The 7,799-nt window shown below is 45.2% G+C and overlaps 1 long non-coding RNA gene across 1 annotated transcript; it reads right to left on the bottom strand.

The window, feature by feature from the left end:
• Positions 1 to 561: 561 nt before the first annotated feature.
• LOC116098409 lies at positions 562 to 6,751 on the bottom strand. Its single transcript, XR_004121834.1, has 2 exons — positions 6,505 to 6,751; positions 562 to 965 (listed from the first exon to the last, which is right to left on the bottom strand). It is a non-coding gene; the product is annotated as an uncharacterized LOC116098409 (long non-coding RNA).
• Between the last annotated feature and the right edge of the window lie 1,048 nt (positions 6,752 to 7,799).

Raw genomic sequence — 7,799 nt, 5'->3', positions numbered from 1 at the left:
AGCCAGTGGCTAGAAGGAAATAGTGAAAGATTCTTCTGTTCTGCATAGGATGGAAGGTGTCAGCTAATACTATACCATCGTTCTATAGGCATCAGATGGTAAAGCCGGCTTTGGAACTCACCAACAGGGAGTACCAGGGCCCCAGACACGCGCTCAGCTAATCATCATTCCCATGTGCTAAGGCAACCCGAGAATGAGATCAGGAGGATCTCAGAGATTCCTCCTGCAATCTGAGAGCTGGTCCTTTAAAACCCATACTGATGAGCTGGGCTTGGTGGCACATGCCTTTAATTCTAGCAGTTGGAAGGCAGAAGCAGGGAGATCTCTGTGAGTTTGAGGCTAGCCTGCTCTACATAGTCAATTGCAGGACAGTCAGGGCTCTGTAGAGAAACCCTATCTCAAAAAAGGAAACAAACAAAAATTCTATATTAGATTTCATAATACTTACCCTACAAATAAAATAGGGCATGATATGGGAGAAACATGGAAGGTTAGAAGCCATAAAGGTGTGAGTCTTATGCGGACATTGTTAACATAGAACAAGAACTCCTGCAAGGTTGGTTATACGAGAGCACACATTATGATTTATAACGGGAAGGAGAGGAGAAAAGAGGCTAGAACCCCTGGCTTTAGTCTCAGACTTAACTAAGAACCAGTTCTACCACCTGCCCCGAGGCATTCAATTTTTACTTCAACCCTCGTGATAAACACTGTCGCTGTGTTTCCAACTTGACAGGCTTGTGAAGACTGGAGACTAACAAGAATATAAAACCAGACAGTGACAGGAGCTGTGGTAACTGGTGAGAGGAGAGAAGTGAGCATGCTCTCAGCCTCCAGGTCCATCCTGACGACTGGAGTTCTGGCTGTAGCACCTTTTTAAGCTCTTGCAGAGCATGAGAAAATGCTGCTATTAGCATCAGATTGGTCGTTGGATCCCAAGTCAATGATGTCTGCTGCAGATGTGGCTGTGAATAAATCACAAAGAACTTCAACAATCTTAAGTAGCAGTACGTGTGTCCCCACTGAGGCTCCTTCCCAGGTGCTTCTATCAAACAGTCCCCTCTGTGAAACTGTCATCTCTGCCCCTGATGGTAGGCACATCATAATCCACAATTCACCAACGCTACGTATCTCATGTCACCATCCCTCTTGCTGTGAGCACATCGCTTTGGGAACATGCAAGTAGTCTCATAAAATTAAGCTGCCTGGAAATGAATCAAAGTATCCCATATAAGGAAAAATATTTTTTAATGACTAAATGTAGGGCATGTGGGACCTTGTTACCAGACAGACATAAGAAATGGTAAGGCTGAACGAGCTCAAACCCAGGGAATCTCAGAATTGAGAATGGCAGGAGCTACTCCCTGCCTACCTCTATCTGCGCTGGAACATGTAATTATGACACCCACTGAGGTCCATGGGCGCTGGGTCGTGTAGCATAAACACCTGGAGTTCTCCATAAGAATGAGGTGTCTAGAGAGGGCCCCTAGCATTCAGTCAATAAGCTTCTCTTCCTGGGTATTCCTTCATGGGAAAGGTATTTAATCTCTGGTTCACCCCGAATAAAGTGTATGCATTGACATCCGTCAAATAAAGCAGTCTGAACAAGCAAGAACTGGCTCTTCATCAAGGATCACCGTGGGGGATGCCTTCATCATAATGAGCCATGCCTTCTCCTGGAGAAGGCCCTTCTGTCTTCAGCCCCTCCATACTCCCGGCCCTCTCACTCGGATTCAAACCATGCCCTGCCCACATCTGGATCTCTGCCTTCCCCTTCCTGCCCAGCACTTGGGTGCCTTGAGAGTGAGCATAGAGCAGGCACCCCCATTCCTGACTCCAGCAGTATGCCAGCGACCTCCAGGTACACAGGAAACTGGGAGCCACACCACAGTCTTCTTCCCAGATCCCACTGCTTCTCCTTCTGGTCTGGTGAAGGAGAACAGGGATTGTGGACCACCCCTTATGGTCTCTCTCCTGCCTTCTCTGGTGGCATGCCAGGCAGTGCTCTGGCCACCCCAGTGAAGAAGCAGGGCATGGCCTGGCAACTAAATATTACTCCTGTATGGGGATAGAATTCCCAGACTGTAGAAAATATTTCTCCGCCTCAATATTATAGAAAGGTGTACTCTTCAAATTCACGAGCCACTTATGAATCACTGAAGGGTAGATCGTTTTCTTGGAACGGGGGTGCATTTTCTAAAAGAAAAAGATTAAATATATATACATGTATTACGTGCACAAGCACACACATGCACATACATATACATATATATGGCCGGAGAAATGGCTTGGTATTTAAGAGCACTGGTTGCTCTTCCACAGGATCTAGGTTCAATTCCCACCACCCACAGGTCAGCCCCCAACCATCTGCTTGTAATGGTATCTGATGCCTAATTCGGACCTCCTCAGACACTGCATTAATGTGGTATACAGACACAAGGGTAGGCAGAACACACATACATATAAAATAAAGACAAATATTCTTTAAAAGAACAATAATCCAAGTACAATGTGTTAAAATTGGTGTGTAGCCACCCAGACGGTCACCTGCTGAGTGGGATTGGGGTGCATGATGTGAAATTCACAACAAATCAATAAAAAGTTTTTTAAGAATTGATACATAGTGTACTGGCTGGTTTTGTGTGTCAACTCGACACAAGCTGGAGTTATCACAGAGAAAGGAGCTTCAGTTGGGGAAGTGCCTCCATGAGATCCAGCTGTGGAACATTTTAGTGACCACTGTGGGAGGGCCCATTGTGGGTGGTGCCACCCCTGGGCTGGTGGTCTTGGGTTCTACAAGAAAGCAAGCTGAGTAAACCAGGGGAAGAAAGCCAGTAAGTAACATCCTTCCGCGGCCTCTGCATCAGCTCCTGCTTCCTGACCTGCTTGAGTTCCAGTCCTGACTTCCTTTGGTAATGAACAGCAATGTGGAAGTGTAAGCTGAATAAACCCTTTCCTCCCCAACTTGCTTCTTGATCATGGCATTCGTGCAGGAATAGAAACCCTGACTAAGATACATAGCAATATAGTATTGCTATTCTGAATTTATTTCTATTTGGCTCATGGGTTTAAATAATGCACGTCCATTAGAAAATTATTTTTAAATTATAAAAGTGTACTTTAAATTAAAACAAGCCCTGCATGTCTGCAGCAAGTTATTAGAGCTATGATGTACAGAATTCATAGAGGCATAAGAATTGAGACCAGGGATGAGGATGCAGAAGAGGACCTTGGGGAATACAGAGATGACTCTAGACATAATGTACACCCTAGGGAAAGCAGAACAGAAGGAAAATGTGGGGTTGGAGGGGCCCAGAGGAGCCGGATCCACACCTGCTATCTGTGCTCAGAGGAAAGCTCATTAACCACCATAGAGAAGGTTGGAGTGGGGAGGGCAGAAAGAACTGGAAGGAGAACGTCCAGCCTTCCGTAATAGAACAGGACACCTGTCACTAGCATGCTGATAAGAACGAGGACTTCAGCCTCCAGGGTTCACCCAGAGAAGCCTAAGGAACCCAACAGATGCTTTCAGCAGCCCTGTTCCCAGCGCCACAGAGTCAAGCACACCCTGACTTGGAGTAGAGCTTCCGTGGCTTAATGAACCAGTGCTGTATCTTCTGAGACAATCTTCCATGTAAAATAAAATAGATTTTTCTGAAGCCCCAGCAGGAAACTCGGCTCAAAACTTTGGTTTATTAACAGAGAAGCACATCGCCTTGGCTGGAGAGAGGAACTCTGCTGACAGCTTAGTGACTCTTGTCATTAGCTATACATAAAAACAGTTGTCTCGTTCATTTACTGTCCACCCAAGAAGTGTCTGTTGAGTTAGTCGTATTTCCAGCTGCCTTTTTAGGTGGTAAGATGCCTGTGACACGGAACAATAGCGGGTTCTGCTCTGCAGTGGGTCGTTTGAGAAATGTCCCACGTAGGTTCCTATATTTGAACACTCGATCCCCAGTGGATGGTATTACTCCAGGACGCTGTGGGACACTTAGGCAGCGGAGCTTTGCTGGAGGTCAGAAGTCACCATGGGTGGGCTTTATAGCCTGACCTCATCTCCTGTTTACTTTCACCACTTCCTATGTTTGGATGAAATGTGCTATCATTGCTTTCTGACTGCTATCTCAGCCTCATGAACTCTGCAATCTACTGCTATCCCTTGCCTGGTGTGATAGAATTTGTCTCTCTGGAACCATAAGCCTCAGAAACTCTCTCCCCTCTAAGTTACTTTTTGTAATGGTATTTTAGCACAGCCACAACAAAGAAACCAATACACTGTCCTTAAGGAACTAATATTCTAACAGGGAACACACACAACAAATAAATGTACAGTGCACGAGAATAGTGGTGTAAACTTAGAGAATAAAGGCCTGTAGGGACCAAGGCATGTATGATCCACTTCCTTTTAATATGACCAGCACACACACATTGCTAATTAACAGTGATCATCTCAACTCACAAGGATTAATGTTTTATATTAACTTTCTTGTGCATTGACCATTATTTCAACAGCCAGCAATTTGTGTTGAGTAAGCCTCATTAACTTCATCCCCCATAAAAAAATGAGACCAAGAGACCTTGCAGTTACCAAACCTGGGAAGAACCAAGTCCACACCAGCAAAATCTCGGAATGCAGTGTTGGCAGCCACAGAGAAAAGGACTCATCCAGCATGTTCTTTGAACCCAGCACACCTTGTGAGTATCTGAGGTGACCCCTCTCAAAGAGACCTAGTCATGAGCATAAGAGCAGGCTTCTAGATGACATGAAACACCAGAGGTGACGTTTCAGAGGCCAGCCTTCCTCCTGAAACTCACCAGCAAATCTTGTCTTTTGTAGCTTGGTGAATACTTAGTCACCAGGCTAGAATAGCATCCCGCCAGAGCCACTGCAGCTCTGATAGAGCTTTGATAGCTCTGATAGGTCTTTCCTTTATGCAAATGGTGATCCAACTTGCCTTGCTCCTTCTAAGAGCCACAGCTGCTGAAATATGGAGGGTGTCAATCAAATCTTTGTTTCTTAGGGTAACCTACTCTTAGAATATTGAGGTTACAGCATGCATTCATGGATCCTAAATAGGTGTAGGACTCACCTTTTGTGAATTGTTTAAATTAATTTTTATAGTGTTTAGAGAAGGTTTTAGTTTAGTGCTATGAATTCTAAACTTCAATTCTTTTCAGAGGAGTTCAAAGACCTCTTGATGTTTCTGCTTAGAATTAATATAAGCCTGATCTTTTGATTTTCTTCCAAGTGTGTAGTAATGTTGGGTCTAAGCTCACAATGGTCACAGCTTTTAGATGGCCCCCAGCAAGAAGCCTGTGCTGTTCCCACAATACTATATCTGGTTGCACTCACACTCACCAAGTTCCATCTTCTATTGGCCTCTGGAAACATTTACGCTTCCTAAGTTCTGTATTCTTTTGTTTTGTTTTTGTTTTTTGAGACAGGGTTTCTCTGTATAGCCCTGGCTGCCCTGGAACTCACTCTGTAGACCAGGCTGGCCTCGAACTCAGAAATCCACCTGCCTCTGCCTCCCAAGTGTTGGGATTAAAGGCGTGTGTCACCACCGCCCGGCCTAAATTCTGTATTCTACTGAATATCTCGGAAGAAATCTTAAAAATATTTCCTAATTAATAGGCATGAGAAATTGAGGTCTTAGACATTCAAAGCTTTGTTAGGCATTCACCCATTCATTATCTAACTGCCTGTCTGTCTGTCTATCTACCTCTCGCTATCTATCTATCTATCCATCTACCCACCCATCCTCATCCTGACCCCACCTCTTCACCCTCCAATTTTGTTGTTGTTGTTGTTGTTATTTGTTTGTTTGTTTTTTCAAGGCAGGGTTTCTCTGTGTAGCCCTGGCTGTCCTTGAACTCTGTAGACCAGGCTGGCCTTGAACTCAGAAATCTGCCTGCCTCTGCCTCCCAAGTGCTAGAATTAAAGGCATGCACCACCACTGCCTGGCTCCCATTTTTTTTAAGACAAGGTCTCATGTAGCCAGGCTGGCCTTGGATTCTGAATCCTTCTGGCTCCACATCCTGAATGCTGGGACTGTATATATTTATGGCATGTAGTGCTTACTATGTTTATATATATATACACATATATATATATATATATATATATATATATATATATATATGAATACACATACACATACACTGTGGAAAGGCTCAATGAAATGCTTAACAAATGTATTATCCCACACACTTATGGTGTGGGTGGTAGAAATATTGAAAGCCAGTAATTTTTTAAAGGCAATATATTTGTGCTAACATTTGTCACCACCGTTTACAACCGGGCTCTGAACTTATTTGTTCTCTCATTGAAGCCATCTGTCTGTTCACCAGCACCTTTCCAATCCCTCGTGCTGACGCCTGGAGCCAACATTCTGCCCTCTGCTCCTGTGAGTCTGGCTTGTTTTTAACATTCCATAGTGGAGATCGCGATATTTGTCTTTCTTTTCATGGCTGATTTCACCGAACATGTACATGCACGCTCACCTGTGCTGTTACAAATGAGAGCCTGCCCTCCTCTTCAAGGCCGGATGACACTCTGCTGCCCTGTCCACTGCTCTTTCTTTACATGTGCTCCTCTGTTGAAGTCCCCACTGGTCCATTCCTTACTGGCGACATTCTGGAATTACTGAGAACCAGCACAGAGTAAAGAACCCAGAGAAAGCAGTAGATGAGGGAGAGAAGACGGCTCTGTGACGGGATAATTAGTTTAGTTCTGGGCCCAGTAGAGATTGCTGGACCATTGTGGAAGTTCTATTTTCAAGTGCATTCTATCCTGTTTTTCCTAATGGAATGGACTGAGTTCCGTTCCCACCCTCAGAACACACATTCCTAGGAAGTGTTGACGATGGAAGAGGTGTTAGGTCATCATCACCCACTCTAACTTTACTAATAGAAGCACTCTAGGCCAAGAACATAAAACAAATGGCCACCTTGCTGTTTGCATCTGCCCAACCGAACAGACGGTTAGAATCCGTGAGCTGTGCTTTCTTTCCAAGTCAGCAAAGGGATGAGGCACAGGAGATGCGTGAGACCAGCATTGACAGCAAAGACAAGAGGAGGCTCAGGGTGGAGGATGAGGGATTCCCAGTACACCATCTCCTTACACAATCGGCATCCAACCTCAGCCACCCTGGCTACACAGTGAGACTCTGTTGAAAAGAAGAAGGCAGGGGGGAGGCAAAGGAGGGGGGAGAGGGAGGGAAGAGGGGAGGAGAGAGAAAGGGGAAGGAGGAGAGGGAGAAGCCAGCTTAGTTTTTTATCTGCTGCATTTTTTGTTGTTTGTTATGAACGCAAATGTCCACAAGATGGCAGTCTAAGTCAAACTTAGTAAGGACTTTTAAAATTCAAGTATTATTGGTAAAAACAGCACAGAGTAAAGAACCGAGAGAAAATGCTGAATGAATAGTTTAATAAAGCCTTAAGTAACACGCAGAGACCAGGGTCTCCTCAGGCTTCCCTGCAGCCCCCGGGTCCTACAACCTGTGAGGTGCCCACTCTCTGGCTAGGGCACCCTGAGTGCCAATCCGCGTTCAGAGAAACGACAGAGCACTGTGTCTCAGGCTCCACTCGCCGTCCACTGTGTCTTCCTCCTATATCCAGCCCCTCCGATACTTTGTTTCCTTGCTCCTGCCTCTCTCCCTCTGTTTATTGAAACTGAGTTTTCCTGTGTTGCTCAGAGTGGCCTTGAAGTTGTGGTCTTCTTGCCTTGGCCTTTTGGGTGACGCATCCTTCGCCCTCCAGCTAATTCTTGTGGGATGTGTGTGTGTGAGAGAGAGAGA

Source organism: Mastomys coucha, unplaced genomic scaffold, assembly GCF_008632895.1.
Source record: "Mastomys coucha isolate ucsf_1 unplaced genomic scaffold, UCSF_Mcou_1 pScaffold20, whole genome shotgun sequence".
NCBI lineage: Eukaryota > Metazoa > Chordata > Mammalia > Rodentia > Muridae > Mastomys > Mastomys coucha.
The sequence above is the reverse complement of the archived record's forward strand: the minus strand, read 5'-3'. Positions and strand labels throughout refer to the sequence as shown.